This window comes from Arvicola amphibius, chromosome 4 (genome assembly GCF_903992535.2).
Source record: "Arvicola amphibius chromosome 4, mArvAmp1.2, whole genome shotgun sequence".
NCBI classification, from domain to species: domain Eukaryota; kingdom Metazoa; phylum Chordata; class Mammalia; order Rodentia; family Cricetidae; genus Arvicola; species Arvicola amphibius.
In genome coordinates, this window is record NC_052050.1 from 145,528,656 (window position 1) to 145,555,583 (window position 26,928).

The following is a 26,928-nucleotide window of genomic DNA, read 5'->3' on the forward strand; positions in this document are numbered from 1 at the left end:
GCTGAAATTACATTCCAGATCCATCTGGAGCTGTCCAGATGGGTGCTGGGAACCAAGCTTGGATCCTCCACAAGAGCAGTACGTGCTCGTAACCTCTCAGTCATCTCTCCAGCCCCCAATGTGCACTCTTATTTCATCTGCAAAACAACCCTGGAAGGCTGCCAAGGCAGATGTGCATTAGCTTCACTTATAACTACACTCAATACCGGAGATGTAGATTTTCCCAGGGCCACAAAGCTAATTAGTGACTTGGCTTGAGGACCAAATTTCCTGCTTTCTAATCTGTGTTCTTTTTCACAGTATCTTTGCCAGAAACTGGTGACATAAGGACAGCCATACTTTAACCTCAGAGTCACACATTCAAGACTGGAAGCAGGCCTGTCCCCCTACTCACCTTTGCTTCCTGATCACTTTGTCATGGCTTCTGCTTTTTTCATAGTGTCCCATGTTACAAATTACAAGTGACTTATTCTTCCTTCCCTGTTAAATTAACTAGTTTGAACAAACCCTATAGCTTCTTATTAAGTTTGTTTTCTGAGACAGGATCTCCCTATGTTGCCCTGGATAGCCTGGAACTTGCTGTGTAGACCAGGCTGGCCTCGAACTCAGATATCCACCTGCCTCTGCCTCCTGAGTGCTAAAATTAAAGGTGTGCATCACCACGCCTGGCAGTTTTTTCTTTTTAAAATCTGACTTGCTTTTTAACTTTTAATTTCAAAACACAAACCAGCCCTTGGCACCTTATGCTAGACTATGATCACTGATTTTATAGATATTTCTCATTTCATTTTTAATGTAGTCCAGGATGACCTGGAGTGAACTCGTGGCCTCCTAAATGCTGTAACTAAAGGCAACAGTCACCTCTAACTTTTCTTCACAGCAGTTAGAAGATAGTTCTTGAAATTAGACTTCTAGACGTCTAGTTCCAAACTCAGAAGGACTACACCTTCATAACAGCGAATCTGCCCCATGCCTGTCAAGGACGTCCATACCCTGTCCATCATCCAGACAGCGCGTGTGAACCACTTTCCCGAGCAGCTGCGAGCCCCAGCTTCAGGCTGTGGGCACACTCTCACAATACACCTACTTACCTCTATGAGGAAATAGTAATTCCACTTCATACAAGGAAATTTAAAAAGAAACCAAATGATTTGCTCTCAGTCAGTGCAGCTAACAGAAGTGGGATGAAATGGTGAAGCTGAGATCCCAACAGTACCTTCTCTGCAAGAGCCTTCAGTGTTTCCACTGCGGGACCTTCTCACTTCCCCCAAACACCATACTGTAATCCGAATGTCTGTGGGAGGCACTCCTCATATCTGAAACTCGGTTTTTACTCTAAATGTGTCCATTACATAGCCCTGGTCGGCCTGTAACTAGTCTTGAACTCAGAGATCCACTTGCTTCTGGTTCCAGAGGGCTGAGACTAAAGGCTGAAGCCACCATACACAACCCTCCTTTCTAAAGGTTTTAAACTTTTTAAAGTAAAAGTTGGAAAAGGTTGGATTTTTCATTTTTATTTTGTATGCTCATTTGTACATGTAGGCATGTGTCAGAGGACAACTGTCAGGAGATGGCTCCCTACTTCCACTATGTGGGTCCCACAGATCAAACTTAATTTCGTAGCAAGTGCCTTCACCTGCTGAGCCATCTGGCTAGTCCATGAAACAGTTTTTGTTTCGTCTTGTTTAGACAGGGTATCACTCACTCTGGCTGGCCTAAAACTCACAGAAATCCACCTGTCTCTGCCTCCCTAGTGTTGGAATAGCAAAGTCAGGTTTTCTGATAATTCTATTTTTCACGGTATTTTGAAACTACACATGTCATTCTATAGTGTTTTTTGTTTTTTTGTTTTTTGAAGGCATAAAGCTAAACATTTATTAAAGAGGGGGGAGAGAGAGAGAGAGAGAGAGAGAGAGGGAGGGGGGGAGGGAGGGAGGGGGGGAGGGAGGGAGGGAGGGCGAGAGGGAGGGATAGACAGAGACGCGTGTACACGCGAGAGGGACAGTAAGAAGGTCTATAGTGGTTTTTATACACTGGAAAGCCAGGCAGAACCTGTAAACAGAGGGCACATGGATTGATGCCAGGATTAGAACCTCACAAGAGGACCATTCTATGTTGACTAATACACAGTTCTGGGCCCAATGCCCAACTCTATGTGGACCTATGATTTTAGGCAGTGTTTTCTGGATCCCTTAACCTTCTTTAGTTGTCTCTTCTAGAGCCTGTGTCTACCTTGTACAGGGTTGTCAGAAGACAACAGTCCACAAAAGGACTTAGGATAGTGCCTGCTTGGTTCACCCTCACTCCTCTTCCCTGTTACTTGGCACAATACTGGATACAAAAGAGCTAGTTAAGAAGAAAAGACCTGACCTAAAGCATTCATAATGTATTTTTTATTTTTAATCTTATGTGCATGAGTATTTGCCTGCATGTATGCACGTGCACCATATGCATGCCTGATGACCATGGAAGTCGAAAGAGGATGTAAGATCCCTGAGAACCCCGTTACAGACTATTGGGAGTCACCATGCTCCTAATCACTGAGCTGTCTCTCCAGCCCTTACAATGTCTTTACTAAGACTCAATGAGTAAGGCTCCTAAGGTAGAAGTAAGCAGTGTGAAACATAAGGTGACCAGGAGTCAAACTGCATGGCCACTGCTAATGAAAAGGCGTTTGAGGAAGAAAAGTAACGTGAGGCGAGGCGAGGAGGCCAAGGCCACGAAAAGCAGGCCGGGGAACTTAGGGAGTTTTTCACCCACTGCATTAAAACCACTCTGTACAAGTATTTAAAAATTCTGACATCTTTGTGCCCTAAATAAACTCAGGCAAGGGCAGTAGACCTATGGTGGCGGTGTATCCTGGTGGTATAAAGCCATGGGTTTGATCCCAACACTGTAAATGAATGAATAAATGAGAAAACAAATTAATGAATCCCAATTTTTCTACTAAACATAACAGTGATAATATAATGATATAAAGAGTTAATAATAGCAGGGTTAGAGACGGTTCAGAGGTTTAGAGCAAGGACCCCACTTTGATTCCCAGGGCCCTCATGGTGACTTACAACTCTCTGTAATTCTAGTTCTAGGGGGTCTGATGCTCTCTTCTTACCTCTCTGGGCACCAGACACACAGCTATTCTGCATACATATATGTATACAAAACATTCATACATATAAAGTAAATGTTTTAAAATTCTTTAAATAGTTAATATCACAAACAGTTAACCTTTAGCAGTTTACTATGTATCACTATGCTCCAAATGCTTCAGATTTATTACATTATTCAAGTACTCTCCAAATACTTCTCTAAAAATACTATTATTATCCACACTGTTCAAATGAAAAGCCAAGACCATAGTCCCACATACATTAACAACAGGTTTCAAATACACACTTTGCTCAATAACATCAGCTCTTAAAGAGTAATTTTTCCCAATTCCTAAATATGTGAAGTAAATAACAAAAAACCAAGCCCTTCACATGCTGCACACTCCGCACCCCTACCCAGGGCTCCATTTGGTGGAGACTCAGCAACTGCACAGATCTTCTCTTCACCGTAACCTGTACTTCAGAGACAGGGCCCAGGCAGGCCTCAAACATGCTTGGCAGTCAAGGCAAACCTTAACCTTCCAGTCCCCCTGCCTCCGTCTCCTCAGTGACAGTATTACACATGGACTACCACTGCTGTTTCTATGCTGAGCTGGGGATCAAACCTTGTGCTCTGTGTATGCTAGACAAATACTCTCCTAAATGATGCATAACCCTAACCCTGTAATCTGCACTTTTAAGTAAATAAAACTGCTACACAATTTCTGATAAACTCTTTTATCAAAGTTTTAAAAGGGGGGGGTGCTGGTGCGATAGTAAAGCCTGATGACTCTAGTTCCAATCCCTGGGAACATGGAGAATGAAGAAAACTGACAATGACAAGTTGCCATTTGGCCCTAGACTCCACATGCACACTATAACATGCTCATGCACGTACACATGCTAAATGAATACAGTATTTTTTTTGGAAGAAGGTAAAGTGCTAGTAAGATAGCTCAGTCAGTAAAGGTCTTGCTGAGCAAACACGAGGACCTGAGTTTGAGCCCCAAGACCCATGTGAAAAGCAGAGCTGATGTGGGATTTCCCTCTGTATGCTGTGAATGTTTTATTACCATTGGTTAATAAAGAAGCTGCTTTGGGCCTATGGCAGTGCAGAATAGAGCAAGGTGGGAATTCCAAGCAGAGATAGAGGAGAAAAGAAGGCAGAGTCGGAAAGATGCCATGTAGCCACCGAAGGAGAAAGGTGCCCAAGCACCAGAACCTTACCACAAGCCTCATGGTAAATTATAAAATAATAGAAATGGGTTAATTTAAGATGTAAAAGTTAGTTCATAAGAAGCCTAAGCTATTGGCCAAGCAATGCTGTAATTAATATAGTTTCTATGTTATTATTCGGGTCTGGGAGGCTGGGAAATGAACAGTCTCCTTCTACACAGAGCACAATGGTGTACTAGGGAGGAGACAGGCAGACAGCTACAGCCTACAAACCTAGCCACACTGACAAACTCCAAGCTCAGTGAAAGACCTGTTTAATGAAATGAAGGAGAGCCATTAAAGAGGGTATTGATGCTGACTTTTGGCCTCCACATGCACATACACTAAACACACACACGCGCGCACACACACACACACACACACACACACACACAAGATAAACTTCTCTTTTTTCTAATTTATTTTATATACATTGGTGCCTCATCTGTCTGTGTGTCTATGCTGTGTCAGGGTGTTGGATCCCCTGAAAGTGAAGTTACAGACAGGTATGTACTACCATATGGGTACTGGGAATTGAACCCAGGTCCTCTGGAAGAGCAGCTAGTATTTGTTTTAGTTTTATTTTGTTTTGAGATAGGGTTTCTCTGTGTAACAACAGCTCTGGCTGTCCTGGAACTCTGTAGATTAGGTTGGCCTCGGATACCTCTGCCTCCTAAATGTTGGGATTAAAGGTGTGAGCCACCACTGCTGCTTGGCTGCAGCCAGTGCTCTTAACCACTGAGCCATCTCTCTAGCCCCTTGATGAATGCTTTCAAAAATTCTGTTGTAGCTGTCCATATAGTTTCAAAGCAGAAAGAAAAAAGAGGAAAAAATAAAACAAAGGAAGAGAAGGAGGAAAAGTTGAAAATTATCAACTAAAGTTGTGGACTCTTATTTTTCTTCCAATTTATTCATGGGAACAGTGATAATTTCACAAAGTATATCAACCTAGGCATGGTAGGTCACATGTTTAATCTCAGCACTCAGGGTACAGAGGCAGATGAATCTCTCTGAGTTCCAGACCAGTCTAACCTACATAGCAAGTTCCAGGCCAGCCATGGCTACATAGAGAGACCCTGTCTCAAAAAAAGGAAAGGGAAAGGGAAAGGGAAAGGGAAAGGGAAAGGGAAAGGGAAAGGGAAAGGGAAAGGGAAAGGGAAAGGGAAAGGGAAAGGGAAAGGGAGGGAGGGAGGGAGGGAGGAAGGAAGGAAGGAAGGAAGGAAGGAAGGAAGGAAGGAAGGAAGGGGGGATTAGATTCTTAAGTCAAACCAGAGACAGAAAAAAGAAAGTAACCATATTACATATTTTAAATGAACAACTTTAAGATAAAAATACCAACTAAGCATTAACAACATACTAAATGTATAGGTTAATACATTTAATAAATCAACAAAATAATTTTCTTTGGTAGAACATACATTTGCTGGATTCTACCTTATAGAAATACATGCTAGGCCATAAACACACTCATTTATACGAGTTTATATAAATGTCAGAACTTTATATTTTGTTGTATTCAAAATTCCTTCTACTGAACACCACTAAGGCCTTTCAGAATCAGAAGTGTCTCTAAGATGCCCATTGTGATAGACTACCTAACCCTAAAATATTCCAGTGTCAATTTGTAAATTTAAATGCATTGCTTTCCAGACAAACTCCTTTAGAGGTTTCTCACTACCCAGAAAAAGTCTAAATACCTTGATGGACAGAGCAAATGTTATCACCCTCCAGGCAAGGACTACCCCTCAGCTACTCTGAAGGCATTCTGATCCAGCATGCTGAATGCTAGGATCATCGCTCTCGGGCCACACCTCTGTGTCCTTACTAATGTCCTCCTACATGTAATGTGCCCTTTAAACCCCTTTTTCCTCTTAATTCTGTCCACCTCTTGAGGTCAGAGTGATCCCACAGAAACGGTCACTGAAGCCTAGCTAGTCTGAGGAAGTTCCCGGCATCCCTGTGTGTGCCTCTTAGAATGAATGCTGCCTATGTGAATTGTGTTTTCTTAGGATTTGTGTATTTGGGAGGCTAGAGAAATGACTAGTAGTTAAGAGCAATGGCTGCTCTTCCAGAGGACCCTGATTGGATTCCTAGCACCAGACATACATGTGGTGGCACAGGCACACATGCAGGTGAACCCATACACATAACATTTAATACTTATTAGATATTAGTTTTAATGATTAAACGTCATGTGTGCAGTAGTAGATTAGAGACCAGAGGAAACCCTGGAGCTCGAGTTCCAGGCAATTGTGAGCTACCTAATGTGGTGCTGGAAATTGAACTCCGGCCCTCTATAAGAGTAACACATACTCTTAGCCACTGACCCTTCTCCCCAGCCCTATTTATTTTTATCTCATATGTATGGGTGTTTTGCTCACATGGGTGCTTGTGTGCCCTATGCATGCAGTGCTCAAAGAGGCCAGAAGAGGGCCTCAGACCTCTGGAACTAGAGTAAAAGACGGCTGTGGAGCAGCTGTGTGGATGCTGGGAAATGAATGGGGACCTCTGCAAGAGCAGCAAGTGCTCTCAATCACTGAACCATCTCGCTAGCTGCTGTTTACGTTAATTTTTAAGAGTCAATTTGTCATACTACATGTACATGCTCCTAGAACCCAAGTAGAAGGTTCAGAGGGGCTTCAATATTTTAAACCTAACCGGGTCATCTTAAAAGACAACTAAGACATATAACCTTGAAAGAGTGGAGAATCACCTTTTTAAAAAAAACAAAAATGTGGAGTCTTGACACAGAGGTGCCATACTATTTTGGTTCTGTGTCCAATTATACTTAATGATGTGTTCAACTATATTTAATTCCTGCTGCCTTTGGATCCAGATGTAGAACTCTTAGTTCCTTCTCCAGTACCATGTTTGCCTGCACGTCACCATGCTCTTGGCCATAGAAACAGTGGACTAGCCTGGTGGTGGCGCACGCCTTTAATCCCACCACTCAAGAGACAGGTGAATCTCTAAGTGCGAGGCCAGCCTGGTCTACAGAGTGAATTCCAGGACAGCCACACAGAGAATCCCTGTCTCAAAAAAAAGAAAGAGAGAGAGAAGGAAAGAAAAACAATGGACTACACACACCTCTGAACTGTGAGCCATCCCCAATGAGATGCTTCCCTATAAGAGCTGCCGTGGTCATGGGGTCTTACCTCTTCAGAGCAAGAGATACTCTAAGACACTCTGCCTAAATAAATAAATAAACAAACAAATAAATAAAATCATCCTGGGGCAGTGGTGGCACACGTCTTTACTCCCAGCACTCAGGAGGCGGAGGCAGAAGGATCTCTGAGTCAAAGGTCAGCCTGGTTTACCCTGCCTTGCAAAACCAATAATAATAATAATAATTTTTGGACTGCTCATTTTGATTTCATAATTTAAAATTAACTTTTTAAATTTAAAATTTTAGTAATGTAACAAGTATGCACTTAGAATAATGGAAGTGTGTTATCTTGCTTTATACCTATGTTAAAACTGTTAAGTCATTCAGCAGCTCTTGAGAACAGAAGAAAAAGTCTAGTCCTGCACTCTACACAGGGTCCCAATTACACTAAAAACTAACATTCTTTTCTCTAACTCATACAGGTTTTTGTGGGGTTTTTGTTGTTGCTTTTTAGTTTTGTTTCAAATTGAGACAGGTTCTCACTGTGACGTCCTGGCTCTCCTGAAACTTACTATGGCCTCAAACACAAAGATCCATCTGCCTCAGCCTCCCTAGTATGAGGTTCTCATGGGTTGTTTATACTCAAAATTTAAAGTTACCATTAAGTTATAAATGGTGATAGAGTTTTTGGAAAAAAAAATAACGAAACTCACAGGGTTCTAAGAACCTGACCACACCTCTGAAGCACCAAAAAGGAAATAACAGTGTTTACTTTCACAAAACGCAACTAGAATTGATAAGCATCTCATCCATTTCCCAGAGATGAAAGGCAATACCGGAATTTGGCACAGTAACCTCAATAGAAGGCTAATCTTTAAAACAAAATGGATCCTGCCTGAAATTTTTTGTGGGGAAATACAAACAAGCTTTCAAGTGGAAGAGGTTGCTCCGTTTGTCTTTAGATTGTCCTGCCCTCTGAGAGAACATCAGATTACAAGACTTACTATTTTGCCAACAAATAAAATGAACTGCTTCCAATGACATTTTATATGTACATATACAAAAATCGGGGTAGAGATATCTAATTTCTAACTAAAATTTGGGCATTTTCTCTCAGTTTGTAAAACTCACAGTAATGCAAACATAGATTTTTCAGGCTATTATATAATGGTATTATCTCTACAGGTTCTTTATATTTTTTTTTTTTTTTTGGTTTTCCTGTGGCTTTTTAAAAGACAATTTGAAAATATCAAAATTTTAAGGTTTGAAAGAACTTTTACCAGACTGGGAGTAGTGGCACATGCCTTTAATCCCAGCACTTGGAGTTCCAGGACAGACAGAGTTACATAGTGAGACCTTGTCTCAATAAAATAAAATAAAGAAAGAAGAAAAAGAAAGAAGGAACTAACTGCAGCCATTCTGGCTGGGCTAGCTCTGAAAGTTTCAGGCTATGACTTACAAGGAAACCTGTCCCCCAGTGACTGCTCAGCGTCACACTAATAAAACATTATTATACCACCAAGGCAGCTTACGAGAATTAGCATTCTGTTTTAGCAACCTTATCTGTGGATCTTTACTCAAGGTACTTTCCAAGGCAGCCTTTCTAAAAGAAATTGAACCTGATACCTAATTGCTAAGTTTGAGTGGAAAACCTACTTGCTTAAAAGAATAAACAACTGAAAAAAAATAGTAAAAAGAATGATTGGCTGGAAAGGTGCCTGCTTCCAAGCCTGACCACCGGAGCTCAGTCCAGGCAGGGAGAACCGACTCCTACAAGTTACCCCGACCACCACTTGTGTCCATATGTTGCACACACACAAATAAATGGAATTTTTTTTAATTGTATGGACATTGGTGTTTTTCCTGTATGTATGTCTGTATGAGGGTATCAGATCCTCTGGAACTGGAGTTACAGACAGCTATGAACTGCCATGTGGTGCTGGGCATTGAACCTGGATGCTCTAGAAAAGCAGTCAGTGCTCCCAACCACTGAGTCATCTCTCTAGCCCCTGGAATTGAATTCTTAAATAAAAATAAATACTAAGGAGAGACTACATTCACTTTACATTTTCAGGTGCCTTCACTCACTCTCCACCAAAGGAAGAAGCAAGTCCTATCTACTGTTCTTCAGCTTTCCTCTCAGCTCAGCCCCAGGTAACTGGACTATACACAGCACTAGGCTCAGATTCTGAACGAGATTTTTTTAAGTGTTTATTTTACATGTAACCGGAATTGGGGCCTCTTCCCAGGTGATGCTCTGGATACAGAAATGATGGTTGGATAACCTGCAAGGACACTAAAAGCCACACCATTTTTGTATACTTTAAAAGAGTGAGCTTTAGCAAGGCATGATGGTGCATGCTTTAGATTCCATCACTGGGGATGCAGAGATCGGGAGTTCAAAGCCAGCCTGGTCTACATGACAAGTTCCAGGCTAACTAGAGTTACATACTGAGATCCTGTCAAAAATAAAATCTTTGAAAAAGTGAGCTTTAATAAGCATGAATAATGTCTCAAAAAAAAACCCTCCCACAAACAATGTTTTTCTTTTTCTTTTCTTTTTTCTTTTTTGGTTTTGTTTGAGACAGGGTTTCTCTGTGTAGCTCTGGCTGTCCTGGAACTCATTTATAAACCAGGCTGGCCTTGAACTCACATAGATCTGCCTGCCTCTGCCTCTGCTTCCCAAGTGCTGGGATTAAAGACATGTGCTACTACCAGTGGGCAAATCATATTTTTCCTTAAAAAAATGAAGTATGTACATTGCACAACAATAAAATTTCTATTATTCATTCAAAGAATTATGATTTCACTGAACATGGTAATCAAGCTTAAAATAAAATGTTATCCCCACTGAGGTATAGTATTCATGTTATTGAGGTAGAGTAATTAAAAGGTGAAGCAGTAGAAAGGAACAGACCTAAGTCTGCATACAAGTGACATGACATGATGTAGGATTTCCCTGTGTGCTGTGATTACCATTAATGAATAAAGAAACTGCTTTGGACCTATAGCAGGGCAGAACTTAGCTAGGCAAGGAAAACTAAACTGAATGCTGGTAGAAAGGAGGCGGAGTCAGAGAGAAGCCATGGAGCCACCACTGGAGACAGACAGGCTGAAACCTCGTGGTGATGCGCAGATTAATGGAGATGGGTTAAATTAAGATGTAAGAGTTAGCCAAAAGAAGCTAGAGTTAATGGACTAATCAGTGATTTAAATAATACAGTTTCTGTGTGGTTATTTCAGAACTGAACAGTCAGGAACAAACAAGCGGCCCCTCCTTACTACAAATTGGCTCCAACGTGGTTGACTAAAATCCACTTAAAATCTAAGAGGGCTTGGAAAGGAATTCTAGACATAAAAATACAGAGTTTGACACAGCTTCTGGTTGTTTGCTGGCAGCTCGCCACAGCTCTTTTAAGAGAGGTTTCCCTGACTCAGTGGTAGCAGAAAAAAAAAAAAGCCCCAGCTTTGAAATGCAGACTTTCTGGGCCGTGCTGCCAGTGTGACCACTGGCTCTTTCAGGAGACTGAGCATCTGGATGGGGTTTGTGAGAAGCATGATGTGGCTTGCTTGATGGCAATGTGGACCAGCTGTGTGCCTGGAAGTGGGGTGGTGTGCATGGCTCTCAGAAGTGGCCAGCAGCTCCACCATGCTGGACTGGGCAAGGCAAACAGGCAATAAGTTTTTAAGAAGTGCTCCTGGACAGTAAAGAATTACAGATACACACACAATAGAACAGATTCAGACATAAAAGACTTCTAAATGGGTCACAGTGTTGGATAAATGTACATAGGCTTGGGAGAGAAAAAAAAAAGGAGTACAGAGAGTTATAAAAAGAAGTAAATGGTTTTTTAAAAAAATAAAGTCTTTAAAGAGACAGAGTACTGATAGTCATTAGATTAAAAGAGTAAAGAAAATAAATATTAAACTTGTACAAAAAGAGTAAAAACAAGCCACATAAAGATGGAAAATTCACAGAGTCTGGATTATACATATTATTGTGTTATCTTTGAATTTTTTGACTACAGAGAGACATTTGATTCTGGAGACTGCTAAGCTAAGCCAACATATATATCTCAAAGGTATCTTGAATTCAAAATTTGAGTCTAAGGATATGTTGCTTTAGAAAAAAGGTTCTTCTTTTGTTTCCACAGAGGATGAGAACCTGTGGATTGCTTCCAGACTAATAAAGTTTGATGGATCAAGACTCCCTGAAAGATTGCCTTAACACTCCTCAAAAAATTACTTGGCAGCCGGGCGGTGGTGGCGCACGCCTTTAATCCCAGCACTCAGGAGGCAGAGGCAGGCGGATCTCTGTGAGTTCGAGGCCAGCCTGGTCTACAAGAGCTAGCTCCAGGACAGGCTCTAAAAAAGCTGCAGAGAAACCCTGTCTCGAAAAACAAAAAAAAAACAAAAAAAAAAAAATTACTTGGCCCAACAAACAGTAGGAAGCAGTTTGGAGAATAACTACACCCATATACCCAAATATTGTTTATAAATTTTTTTTACATTTAAAAGGAGATATGATATAAAGATTTTGCATTGGTATGGATCTTGGTTTATTGATACAAATTTAAGGTCAATTTTGTTATACTGTGTACATGTATTTCTGATCTTAAGGTATTGTATTGTGCAGCTCATTTAAAAATGTAATGTATAATTATGAAATATAGGTTTATAGATAATCATCTATGATAGTCAAGCTTATACTCATGTTAGTTAGGGTTTCTAGATATATAGAGATATATTTCAGTTAGATAGGTATTCTTCAAATCTTTCAGAGACCTTCAGAATATTGCATTTAAATGTTTTAATAACTTAGGACTTTTTGTGACAATGAGACACATCTGCTCCTGGCAGTACCAATTACTTCAAGAAGAAGATGGGCATCAAAGAAGCTCCTTACGGAGTTTGCTAGCCATTTGGGCAAGAAACTGCTCTTGCCTGGACTGCTTGGCAAACTGGACAGGCAGGAGCCACAGAGAGATGACTGCTGAACTTGCCTATAGGTGAGATGATCCTTTGGGGTTCCTGCTTCATGAAAGAGTCTGCCAGACACTATGGGCCTATAGGCTGAAGATGGATGCCCCAACAGTACAGAAGAACTCTGGGTGACTGTCCAGGCAGCGAGATGTCTCTGTCAATTCTAGAGTTTCAGAAGTAGCTTACAATGTACTTCCTGTTTGTTTAGGTAATATTATATCCTTCTGGAGTCTTTGATGGAGTTGAAGAATTTATAAATATAGTTTTCCTTAGTTATAATAAAAGATAAAGTAGATATAAATATTATAACTGTAATTCTTGCTTGATAACTGTTTTGTTATATATAATTTTATTATGTTAAAGTTAAAACTTTCCTTTTATTTAAACAGAAAAGGGGAGGTGATGTGGGATTTCCCTCTATGCTGTGATCACCATTAATGAATAAAGAAACTGCTTTGGACCTATAGCAGGGCAGAACTTAGCTAGGCATGGAAAACTAAATTGAATGCCGGGAGAAAGGAGGCAGAAGCAGAGAGAAGCCATGGAGCCACCTCTGGAGACAGACACACTGAAACTTTGCTGGTAGGCCACGACCTCATGGTGATGCACAGATTAATGGAGATGGGTTAAATAAAATGTAAGAGTTAGCCAAAAGAAGCTAGAGCAGGCCGGGCGGTGGTGGCACGTGCCTTTAATCCCAGCACTCGGGAGGCAGAGGCAGGCGGATCTCTGTGAGTTCAAGACCAGACTGGTCTACAAGAGCTAGTTCCAGGACAGGCTCCAAAGCTACAGAGAAACCCTGTCTCGAAAAACCAAAAAAAAAAAAAAAAAAGTGGCCCTTCATTACTACAATGACTGAAGTGGCAAGAGACAAACTATTTAAAAATGGTCAAGAAATAACTGTTTAACCATAAAAATTTAAATTAAAAAAAGGAATCATCAAGCAGGCATGGTGATGCACACTGTTATTCCGGAGGACCCTGTGAGTTCCAGGCCCTCTAAGCCAGGTCCCGTGTCTCCTCCACTAGCAGAGCATTCTACTTCCATTCCACCACAGCACTGAACTCCTGGTTTAGGACTATCTTGTCATAAAGGGAAGGGGTGTGTGCGTGTGAAGTAAGCACGATCCCAAAACATCCATACAAGAAAGAACTCCACTATACTAATTCTGGACACCAGCTGCTGTCAATCACCCTCTGTAGGCTGAGACAAGGTTCAGGGAAGATTCATGCCAGCTCCTTCTTTCCCATTCTGCTGCTGCTATAATGGGAAAGAAACCAAACGTTACAGCCCCAACTCATTCAGAATTCTCTAACAAAACAAACATTTATTGGGCAGACATTGTGCTAAGAGCTAAAGTTACAGGGCTGAAGACTCAGACAAGGTCCCTATAATCCTACAGCTTACAACAGCATTAGAGAGGAAGGCAATAAAGGGAACTGCTGGGGGTGACGCAGAGGCCATTCCTGATAAGAGTGTTCACTTCACACTGAGTGCCTGCCTAATGTCAAGCACTGAGCACCAGAGATAAAAGATAAATGAGACAGAGTCAGTCCAGTCCCTCCCGGCAGACAATATCCAGGATGAAATTTGAGAATCAGAGTTTTCCAGGCTGAGAAGCACTGACCTGAGTTCTCTGGACTGATGGTAGATAGCACCTCAATATATAAATACTAAGTGAGTTAGAGTTTTGAAATGTTTTCTTGATATGCTGTGAAATCAAATTAAGAGACATTAAATGAAAACACAGCACATAACTGGAGTGGAGGAGCAGATACCAGAAACTAAGGTGAGAATGAAGTGTGTGTTAAGAACATTGGAATAAATCATCTTTGAACACCCACAGCTAACTGCAGTATCTGGCGCATTATCAATAAATCAATTCTCATAAGAAAAAGAATATCAGGGGACACAGAACTGGGTTAACCACTGAAATACTTTATTACCATTAAGTATAAGAGTTACTGAGATGCCACTGGCTGTTAGCATGAATCAGAGCTGTCTGCAGACTTCGTGTGCACCTATGGGGTGATACATATGTGTTTGTGCACATACCTGCAGGACTAGAGGTTTTCCCATATCATTCTCCATTTTATCTTTTGAGACAGGTGGCTAAGAGCTCCCAGAAATTCTACCTGTCTACTCCCCAGTTTTAGGGTCACAGGTGAACTACTATACCTGTTTTTGTGTGTGTTGCGTGTGTGTGTGTGTGTGTGTGTGTGTGCAGGGGTAACTTGGGATCCAAATTCAAGGTTTCATGCTTTAACAGCCGGACCAGTACTGGATTTGTTTTGGGGGTTTTGTTTTGTTTTGTTTTGTTTTTGTTGTTGTTTGTTTGAGACAGGGTCTCATTATGTAGCTCTGGCTGTCCTCTAGGACATGTAAACTCATTATGTAGAACAGACTAGGCTTGAACTCAAGAGACCCACCTTCCTCTGCCTCCTGAGTGTGGAACTGAAGGTGTGCCTCACCATGCCCAAGGAGATTGGCTTTTTCTTTCTAAAAGAACTTGTGAAGAAAGCTGAGAAAGCACTGGCAACATTACTTCTACACCCAGCACAAGGACAATCACCAAGTAATCAGTTCACTATGAGAAAAACAACAAAATAAAATGAACCCCAATTATTTTTCAGCCTTTTCAATAGTTATAATATACAACTGTATTTCAGCTGGTAATACTTTCATTAAAAAATAAAATTAGAAAGCATTTTATTAAATGCCAAAAACAGGGACAGTGAGATGGATTCAATGGAGTAAAGAAACTTGCCAGCAATCCTGATGAACTGAGTTAAAACCCTGCAGCCCACAAGAGAAAACCAACTACCAAAGTTATCTTCTAAGCTTTACTCATGCATCACAGTATGCACACACAAATAAATAAATGTAAAAAAAATTAATGCTACAAATACATACTATAAAGAACATATCATCTAAGAGTCAATAGTTAAAATATATATTTTAAGAAATATTTACATGACCTTATATAACATGATATTCTCTACCATCTAATAACTTTATTTTTTTTTTTTTCGAGACAGGGTTTCTCTGTAGCTTTGGAGCCTGTCCTGGAACTAGCTCTTGTAGACCAGGCTGGCCTCGAACTCACAGAGATCCGCCTGCCTCTGCCTCCCGAGTGCTGGGATTAAAGGCGTGCGCCACCGCCGCCCGGCTTTCTAATAACTTTAAAAGCACATAAAACTACCGACAGTGTGCTATAATTCATATGGGGTACATTATGAAATACTGTCTTTTGTATCAGCATATAAAAATTTGAGTCACTGTTAATGGGATTACAAGAAACAGTCATGTTATACTGATGAGAATATTAGAATCCTGACAGCTATAAAAATGACTCCAAGAAAAATTACTTTTTGATATTAATTATAGATTAATACCAACTCTGTCCTGAACACTAAAATCATACACATTTGAAGTGTCTTTTTGCACAGCTTCACTATTGACAGACTAACCAGTTCAAGTATCTAAAATTCATGTTTGTTTGTCTTTTTGAGACAGTGTCTCAGAGATCTGCCTGTCTCTACTCACCCCTTCCAAGAACTATGATTAAAGGTGTATGACACCATGACCAGCAAATTTAGATGTCTTTAAAACCCAAAGCAAAGCATGGAAGTACCTTCTCCTGTTATGGAAGAGTGCGACTCTTTTTTTTTAATATTTATTTATTTATTATGTATACAATATTCTGTATGCGTGTATGCCTGGAGGCCAGAAGAGGACACCAGACCCCATTACAGATGGTTGTGAGCCACCATGTGGTTGCTGGGAATTGAACTCAGGACCTTTGGAAGAGAAGACAATGCTCTTAACCTCTGAGCCATCTCTCCAGCCCAAGAGTGCGACTCTTAACAGAAATTCTTGGTAACAGTTACACAAGGTGGAATTTACTTTTAATCTCAGTACTCAGGAGGGGGAGTCAGAGACAAGCAGATCTCTGTTGAGTTCAAGGTGAGCCAGGGCTGCATAGTGAAACCCTATCTCAAAAAACAAAAATGATCTTGGTAGTGACATACACCTTCAAACCCAGAATTTGAGAGTCGGAGGCATAAGAGGTGGTAGATCTCTGTGAGTTCAAGGCCAGTCTAGTCTAGAGTTTATTCCAGGACTGCCAGGGCTGTTACACAAGAAACCTTATCTCAAAAAAACAAAAAAGGAAAGAAGGAAGGAAGGAAGGAAGGGAGGAAGGAAGGAAGGAAGGAAGGAAGGAAGGAAGGAAGGAAAATAGGAAGGATGGAAAAGTCTCATGGTAACCTGAGCTGTCTTTCTAAAACACTGTAAAACTGAAGCTCTCAAAGTTCAACTGCTCCTTGCCTCACCTTCCAAGTACAAGAAATGGGGATTATAAGAGTGCACTAGTCCAAAATATACGGACATAAATTCTACATTTAAAACATTTTATTACCAGATCTCTGAGTTCAAGGTCAGCCTGATCTACAGAACAAATTCCAGGCCAGCCTGGACTATACAGAGAAACCATATTTTTAAAAACCAAAAAAAGCACTTTCCTGTTCCTCCTTGCACAGAGTGGGGTCGCAGTCAGTGAGTCCCAGAAGGGGTTTTCTGCACCTGGGAGATTGCCGGCGGCTGTTCCGTGGCTGTCATCATGCCACAAAATGAGCATATTGAACATATTGAATTACACAGTAAACGCTATGGATATCATTTGGATTACTATGAGAAAAAGAGAAAGTAAGTCGGGAGGCCCAGGAACGTTCAAAGAAGGCAAAAAAAAAAAAAAAAAAAAAAAAAAAAAAAGATTGGCCTGAAGGCTAAGCTCTACCATAAGCACCACCACGCTGAGAAAATACAAATGAAATAGATTATTAAGATGCATGAAAAGAGAAACACCAAGTGAAAGAATGATGAAAAGACTCCACAAGGAGCAGTGCCTGCCAACCTGCGGGACAGAGAGGGGCAGTCTAGAGTAAAAGAGCTTTCCGACATGATTAAGCAGAAGCGAAAAGAGAAGGCGGGAAAATGGGAAGTCCCTCTGCCCAAAGTTCGTGCCCAAGGAACAGAAGTATCAAAAGTTATTTGAACAGGAAAAATAAAAAAGAAGGCATGGAAGAGGCTGGTTACTAAAGTCTTTGTTGGTGATGGTTTTACAAGAAAACCACCTAAATATGAAAGGTTTATCAGGCCAATGGGTCTGTGTTTCAAAAAAGCCCATGTCACACATCCTAGGCTGAAAGCTACCTTTTGCCTGCCAATACTTGGTGTGAAAAAGAATCCATCGTCCCCATTATATGCAACTCCGGGTGTCATCACCAAAGATACGGTTATTGAAGCCAATGTGAGCGAGCTGGGCCTTGTGACACAAGGAGGCAAGGTTATTTGGGGAAAGTATGCCCAAGTTATCACCAATCCTAAAAATGATGGGTACATAAATGCAGCCTTGCTGGTTTGAAAGTGACTTCTACTGAGAACCACATCCCCCTTAGGAAGACACCATCACTGTGATCTTTCTGAACACTGCCAAGCTGCCTACCCATGAGCAGTCACCGAGGAGCATTTATTAAATTGCAAAAAATAAAAATAAAAACTGCAGTTTTAAAAGTCATGATATGGAGTTGTATAAAAAAAAATAAAAGAAAGGCAAAAAAGAAAAAGCCAAAAACATTTTATTGCTCAGAAGTCTATATGCTGTTGTTAATTCCACTGACTAAAAAATTTTAGGAAAACTGGTAGGTTGGTTCAGTGACTAAAGGGCACTGGTTGCTCTTGAAGAGGACCAAGGCTCAGTTCTCAGCACCTACATGGTGGCTCATAGCCCCCTGAAACTCCAGTTCTAGAGAATCGGATGCCTTCTGCTGACCTCTGCAGCACCAGGCATGCGTGTGGTACACAGACATACATGTAGGCAGGGCACCTGTAAAAAAGTGAAAGCCCGCAGCTGAGCAGCAGAAGCACCTGCCTAGCAGAAGCTAAAGTCCAGGCCCCATCCCACACCAGAAAACACAAATGAAGAACTTCAAAACCTTCCATTTTTCAACTCTTTTTGCCCCCAACTTTTCTGTTTTAAAACTGGGGGTGGGCATACAGGAGTACCAAGTTGTGCATGTGGAGATTGGAGCGCTACATGCAGGCGGTGGCTCTGTCCCTCCACCATATGGGTTCCCAATTAAGGGATCAAACTCAGGTCTTCTCAGGTTTGGCAGCAAACACCTTTATCCACTGAGACCTCTCACCAGCCTGTATTCTGAGTTTCAAACAATTACTGTTAATTAGCTATTTTCTGTGACAGGGTTTATTAACTTCAAAAATAGTAAACATTCTGGGGGTAAGACATTTATCTATAGCAAAGATCCTCAGGGTGGAAAGACATTTAAAAATCAAATCCCAAGAGATGGCTCAGTGCTTAAGAGCTCATTGCCCTGTGGACCAGGTGGTGGTGGCATATGCCTTTAATCCCAGCACTCAAGAGGCAGAGGCAAGTGGATCTCTGTGAGTTTGAGGCCAGCCTGGTCTACAAGAGCTGTGGCTCCAAAGCCACAGAGAAACCCTGTCTCGAAAATAAATAAATAGACAGACAGACAGACAGACAGATAAATAGATAAATAAATAAGTAAATAAATAAATAAATAAATAAATAAATAAAGGAGCTCATTGCCCTGTTGAACAGTGGAGTTCAGAGTCCAGTGCCTATGTCAGGTGACTCACAGCTACCTGTAACTCTAGCTCCAGATGCCCTCTTCTGGCTGACTCGGGTGTCTTTATGCACATATATATTCACAGACACAATATACATAATATGATTTTTTTTAATTTCTAAAAATCTAGTTTTGGGGGCAGGATCCAATCCCTAGCTGCTACCCGTAGTGGTGGTACGTGCCTGTAGTCAGAAGTTCAAGGTCAGACATAGCAAGTTTGGGGCTGCTTGGGCTGGAAACCGTATCTCAAAAGGAAACTCAGTTCTTCCCACCATCTTAAAGTTCTACGGCTCAGCACTGACTGCACAGCGCTCATCTAGTAAAACACTGTCCTTCAAACAACCTCAGGGAAACGTCCTCACCTGCTCTCGGAAATCAAGTCAGTCATGGTCTGTGAAGAAATGGGCACATGTGATGCAACAAAGAAATGTGGCAGGCACCTTTAACCCCAGCACTCGGGGCAGGGGCAGAGGGTCTCTGTGAGCTCAAGGTCAGCATGGTCTACAGGGAGACACCCTGTCTCAAACAAAGAAAAAAGAAAGAAAAGGAGAGTGATCACATACATAGACATTTAAGCAATCATACTACATGCTAGAATGAAGCTTCAGGTAAACCCAGGGACAAGCAGAATGTCCACTGAGTAAAAGCATGTACTATTAATACTGGTCTTAAAGTCATGTCACTGCAGCCAGTTGGTTCTTAGATTTTCTAAATATAAGTTCATATTTTACTTTCTTATACCTTAGATTCTCTACAATCCTCAAGTCAAAAAAACAATTATGAAGCCAGGTGGTGGTGGCGAACACCTTTAATCCCAGCACTCGGGGCAGGGGCAGAGGATCTCTGTGATCTCAAGTCAGTCAGGGGTGTTACCCAGAGAAACCCTGTCTTGAAAAACAAAAACAAACAAAAAAATTATGACAAAAATAATACATTTTAAAGTACTAAGCAATATATAAAACTAATAAATTTTTAATTTCCTATAAAGATGTTTGGGTGTTTTCTGTTCTGCTTCACCAGTTTAGTCAGTTCAGGATTTTAGGTTCAGCTATATTCAAATTTCACATCACTTACTTGTTTCATTAGAAAACTAAACATTATTCAGTTACAGATGCATCGGGTTACAATAACAACAGTGGAAGTAAACTTGGACTAGAAAGTTAACTTCTTGCTCATACTTGTACCAACACGAGTTCTCTTGCTGAACACACCCACCACCCACACAACCTATGCAGAGATGCTGCTCCAACATATTTTAACTTCTTCTAAGGCAACCAAGTGAGTTCACCTCTTCATCCACTAAACATATGACTAAAGACAGCCTCATCTGTAAGCAGCATTTTCTTTCTTCCTTCTTTCCTTTCCTTTTTAATGCTGAAAATCAAACCCAAGGCCTCTTTACGCATAGAAAAATACTCTACTACTGAGCCATACCCTCAGCCTCCAATACTTCTTTTCTTTTTTCGTTTTTGGTTTTTCCACACAGTATTTCTCTGTAGCTTTGGAGCCTGTCCTAGCTCTTGTAGACCAGGCTGGTCTTGAACTCACAGAGATCCACTTGCCTCTGCCTCCCAAGTGCTGGGATTAAAGGCATGTGCCTCCACTGCCCAGCCCAATACTTTATTTCTGTTTTTAAGAAGTATGTATTATCGGGGCTGGAGAGATGGCTCAGTGGTTAAGAGCATTGCCTGCTCTTCCAAAGGTCCTGAGTTCAATTCCCGGCAACCACATGGTGGCTCACAACCATCTGTAAATGAGGTCTGCTGCCCTCTTCTGGCCTACAGACATACACACAGACAGAGTATTGTATGCATAATAAATAAATAAATATTTTTTAAAAAAAAGAAGTATTATTACCAACTGCATGCCTACTATAGTCTAGGTACTTTAGCACTTCCAATTTGAAGCCCTACAACTTTAAGAAGTAGTCATCTCTATTCAATGACAAGAACATTAATCCTCAGTGGTAAGGTGAAATGGTGGTAGGAACTCAAGATTTCAACTTTGGCCCTTCACCTCCACTGCCCACCCAATTTAGGAGAGGAGGAAGTTGGAGAGGTGGCTCTGTGGTTGAAAGCATGTGCTGCATAGCCATGAGGATCTAGTTTAGATCACAGCACCCACACAATAAGCCAGGCATGATCTCACAGACTCACACTTATAACCCCAGTACTGTGGGGGCAGACACAGGAAGATGTTGGAGGCTTGCTAGCTAACAGCCTGGCAGAAATAGAACACAAGTTCCAGGTACAGGGAGCCCCTGCTTCAGAGGAAACGGTAAGGAGTGGGAGAGAAGGTCACCCAAGAGCTCTGTGCTTGTGCACACAGGTGCACAGCCACATGTGCACAGACCACGCCCCCAACACACACAGTTCTGCTAAACTGGCTTAAAGCAAACACAACTGCAGAACAACTAATGGAATAAAGGTCAGTTAGATCAAAGCCAATCTTTTACAGTGAAACAGACAGGTAGAACACACTGTTCATGGACTTCCCCCTCCACTCAGCTCTGAACAGGGCTTCTCTGTGTAGCCTTTGCTGTCCTGGACCTGGCTTTGTAGACCAGGCTAGCCTCGAACTCACAGAGATCCACATGCCTCTGCCTCCCAAGTGATGAGATTAAAGGAGTATGCCACCTCCGCCTACCCCATGTACATTTTTAAAATAAGGTGTTTTGAATCAAACCTGATTCAAAACGTTTCACTTTATTCATTTAATTACATTTATTTACGTGTGTGTTGGAGGCTGGAACATGTATGTACCTCAGCACTTATGTAGAAGTCACAAGACAACTTGGTGGGGTCAGAGACATGCCTGGACAGCCTGACTTCCTGAGTTTGATCCCTGGAACTCAGAGTGAAAGGAAATACACCTGCGCTCACACAGACACACACAGTAAAATAAGGTGAACTTTTAAGTAGGTCACTCTAGTTGGGAAGTTACTCTTTCTAATGTTTTCAGGCTACACTTATGTGTGAGTGTCTGTGTAGGTCGGGGTGGTTTTCAGGAGTTAGCTCTCTTTTTCCACCAGTAAGGTCCCAGCGATCTAACTCAGGTTGCCATGTGTGGCAGCAAGTGCCTTTACCTGCTGAGCTAACTCACCCATAGGCCCCATCTTATTAATAATTTATGAAAAGACTAGTCTAAAGAAATAAAGCTCATTAATTATTTAAAAAATCAAGTGTCAGATATGTTTATTAATCAAAAAATCATTTGAGTTGCTTCTTCAAAAGTAATAATACTGTTTTTTTCTCTAAAGTAAAACTAAAAAAGCATTGCATTGAAAAACATATTTTTATGAATACCAACTTCTAAATCTTCTTAAAGCTTTAAGAATTTTAATTTCTTGGGACTGATCTGCTTGTCACTGTGGAGTAGTGTGCATATGACTTTTGTTTGGAATCACAGAATATGTTTTCTTTTTTGGTCTAGCTTCACTTAAGAGAATTAACTCAAAATTCATCCATGCTGTGTTTATCATTTATTCCTTTTTATGAATGAACAGTAGGATGTTATAACTCTTTGTGTGTGTGTGTGGTTTTTTGGATTTTTGTTTTGTTTTGTTTTGTTTCATTAGATAAAGTCTCACTGTTTAGACCAGATTGGCCTCAACTTGAGATCTTCTGGAGTGCTGGGATCCTAAATGTTTCTCTTGGCCTCATACTTGACAACTATTTTCTTGTGTGTGTGTGTGTGTGTGTGTGTGTGTGTGTGTGTGTGTGTTTCAATACAGGGTTTCTCTCTGTAGCCCCAGCTGGCCTCAAACTTACAGAGATCCACCTGCCTCTGCCTCCCAAGTGCTGGTATTAAAGGCATGCATCACCATGTCCAGCCTGATATGCTTTTAAAACTATTGCCTTTAATTAGGAATTTCCAGCTCATTAAAAACAAAAACAAAGAAAACTTATCAGTGTCTCAATTTTACTTTAAGACCAAGACTAGGCTTCTAATTTTCCCCCGTCATTGCTAACTATTTCATTGGAAAATTCTGCCAAAATCTATTACATTGAACAAAACACAAACTTCAAAATAGCCTGGATATAATTCATTTACACATAAAAAACATTTTGTCTATATGCTGCCTGTCAAAGTGTGAAAAAAAACACAATCATGAACCCTGGCCTCACTGCAACTCCCTGGAATTCATTACACTAACGCTGGCTGACCTCAGCTCATTCCCTCTCACCTGGAGCTTACAGAACAGCTCAAAGACTTTCATAGTAAGGAAATAATGTGGTCTTGAGTCACCGGTTTGTCACCAAAGCCTTGGACTTAACTTCTATAGGCCTCAGTTTTTTCTCACGTAAAATACGCTAGGTTGTACCATTTATCTTCCATTAAAACAGACTGTTACAAATGTAGTCACAATAACTATATTCTTATAATAGCAAAAGAATGGTAATTTAGCTGGACCTAATGGGGGATGCCTTTAATCCCAGCACTCAGGCAGAGGCAGAGGCAGATGAATCTCTGCGAGTCGGAGGCCAGCCTGGTCTACATAGGGAGTTCCAGGACAGCCAGAGTTACGTAGTGACACCCTGACTCAAAGTTGTAGGTCCATATGCCTGCTGAGTAAAGCAAATCGGCAGTCAGAGCTGTGATACACATAATGACGCAAGAGGATATCAAGCTTGAGGCCAGTCTGAGCAACTCACAATAAAATAAGAAAAGGCCACCTTTAATCCCAGCACTTAGGAGGCAGAGACAGGCGGATCTCTGTGAGTTCGAGGCCAGCCTGGCCTACAGAGCAAGTTCCAGGACGGGCTCCAAAAAGAAAAGAAACAAAAGGCCAAGGTGTAGTTCAGAGGCCTGGGTTCTAGAATTATGAGTGTGAGCCCAATATATGTGTGTGTGTGTGTGTGTGTGTATGTATACATATATATACACACACACACACATATATGGAAATCCACTGTCTAGGACACTCAAGACACTTCCAAGTAGTTACAGTGACAATGGGGGCACCATTCTTTTGAAATATCTTAAATAACAAGCATGGGTTATTCTTATGACTTTAAAGAAGAAATGAGTAGAAACAGTTTGCAGTCTGGGTTCTATAATTCAAAAGACCTATACTCAAATACCAGCTTGGTTATTTAAATATTTAATAATACTTGTAATGTTGTTATCTAACCTCTTTCTCCATTTGCAAAAAGCAGTTAGAACTGGCGTCTCAGGACACTAAGCATAGCACACTGCAAGAGGACAACTATTACTATAGCTATTACTGTTGATTATGATTATTTTAAAATTCCAGAAACTATTGTCTTTAGAGTTACTTTGGACAGTTGGACCAAAGCTAACCAGTTTTGTGGAAAATTAGCTTCCTTCATTCAAAATTCCTTTAATCAAACCATTATAAAACCATTCATTAATTTGCCACTCAGAAAAAAGGGAAGAGGGATGTAGTTTAGTTGGTGAAACACCTGCTTAGCAAACATTAGAGCCCTAGCACTCTGACATAAATGAGGCATGCTAGCAAGTGTCCATACTATCAGCACACTCAGGAGAAGGAAGATCAGAAGTTCAAGGTCAGCCTCAGCTATATTGAAAGTTTGAGGCCAGCCTGGAATATATGAGAGAGAGTGTCTAACTACATAAAAAAGATATACTAGGGTAAAGAGATGGCTCAGTGGTTAAAAGCAGTAGCTCTTCTTCCAGAGGACACAGGCTCAATTCCCAGCACCCACATGGCAGCTCACAACCATCCATAATTTCAATTCCAAGGGACCTGATACCCTCTTCTGGCCTCCACGAACACAGACACACACACAGGTAAAAACACTCATACACAAAAAATAAAATAATTTTTAAAAATTTAGCAATCAGCACAGATTTATATTCCAGGTGTTTAATAACTACGATAGACTTCTTCACTGGATGGATACCCATCCAAGGAACCCAGAACAGAGCACTCAGGGACGGCTCATTTGCGTTTCCAAATAGATGTTTTCTATTGTAATACACAATTGCTCAATTTCCTAAAAATGCTGGCATTAATAATTCATGCACATAAGTTTACTTAATTACAAACAAAATGCAAATCAAGAAAGAAATACAAACAAAATACCTGCATCAAAATAAATTTTAAGAACATGCTGAATGGCCTTTTTGAACAGAATTTGTCTCCAGAATTTAAAAAAAAAATTCAGATCATATATTGTCAAATCAAAATACCCCGCTATAAACCCAACATTTATGCCAAGTCTAATCTCAGAAAGCACCACTTCAACAATATTACATTTAAGTTTCCCACCAGACTCCATAAAAACCGAGAACATTACTATTAAGATTTGTTGCATCAGCCCACAGTACAAATGGGCTGAGCCCATTACATAGGTAACAGGGCTTGCTGGTATTAGAAAACAGTTTCACTACTCAGTCATGGGCTAAAGTTTGGATTTACCACAATTACAATTATTTTTTAAGTAGGGCACATATTGAATTCTTTTCAGTATGAAGAGAAAAGAGATTTCACCCAATACTAATTGATCTACTTTGTCAAGATTCAGACCCTTAGTAACTATTCAGAATCATACAAATAGTTACATTAAAGATTCACCTTAGCTTTTCTGAGAGTGACAGAACTTCCTATCCACCCACCCCCTAAACACTGGCAACTCAATGAGGATCTAAGGATTATAAGCCACTTCACAGATCAGTGCTGTGCTGAACTGGCATTTGGAGACTGTATTGAGCTAGCTACATAAAAGCAAAGGGAAGAGGTGATAGAAAACTGATTTAAAAAAAAAAAAAGCATTATCCATAACAAGGTGTATTATCACCTATCATCAGGAACATTTCTAATTTTCCAATATTCAAAATTAGGCATGCAGATACAGGCTGATCTTCCCCACCCCTTCCGAAGAGCGCCCCAAGTAAAATAACCAATTCAATTTCCTTGTTTACTTAAAGAATTGAAAAAAATGTTGACTTGCTTCTGAGGTGTCTGAAACCAATCAATATTTAAGACTTTTCACAATCATGTTTGAAATAGGATAGTAATGATTTCTTCAGTTAGTTAAAAAAACGTAATTTTAAATTTATAAAAAAGGGTTAAATTTTACACTGCAATTTATCGGTATGCTTCTTCTGCAACCAGAAGGAAGAAGGGAAAGAAAGGGAGAAGCAGCAAAACACACAAGATGGAAAACATCACTACCTTCTTTGGTGGTTATGAGCAATCGTAAATGACCCAAGAGCTAGGAGAAGTTCATGAATAGAAGGGAGGGGGTGTAACAATGTGAACTGGTCGGCTCCAGATTCACGCAGATGTCGGAGAGGAAAAGGAATTTATTTACACTGCAGTGCCTGGTAGCAAACATGGCTGCCCCTGCCCCCTTTAAATCTGAATAGTCTTCACTCCCTCACCAAAACCATCAAATTATGGCCATGTCTCTCCCTGTCTCCCTACCATAACACAAACACATCTCCTCTTCGCTCAGAACAGTAACACCCACACCGCCCTCATTTCACAACAATCACAACCCCATAACCACTAGCTTCTCTATTTCTCTAGCCTTGCAATACAAGACAGAATACACACAAATATAGGAACAAAAGGCTTTCCTTTCTAACACTTCAATAATCTCCATCCTTCTTTTCCTCACACTCCGGTGACGCCTGGTCGATAATTCTCATCCCTTCCAACACTCAGCTAGTGTCCTTTCCCTAGTCCAGTCGTATGTCTTTCAGTTTCCTGCGTCTATTTCCTATCCTCCTATTGCATCCTGACACAATCATTTTTCATCCCTATTTCCTAATCTTATCTTTTCCTCCACTTTGATTCACTAGTTTCTCCCTTGATTTCCAGGCGATGCCTCGTTCTCCATCAACCCCATCCCTTTCCCCCAAGTCTTCTAGTTTC

The 26,928-nt window shown here is 40.8% G+C and overlaps 1 protein-coding gene and 1 pseudogene across 3 annotated transcripts in view; one reads left to right on the forward strand and one right to left on the reverse strand.

Moving 5' to 3' along the window:
* Nsd3 (nuclear receptor binding SET domain protein 3) overlaps positions 1 to 26,928 on the reverse strand; it is a 104,626-nt gene that overhangs the window by 76,057 nt on the left and 1,641 nt on the right. The gene's annotated exons all lie outside the window — the stretch shown is intronic.
* LOC119811018 lies at positions 17,015 to 17,818 on the forward strand (annotated as a pseudogene).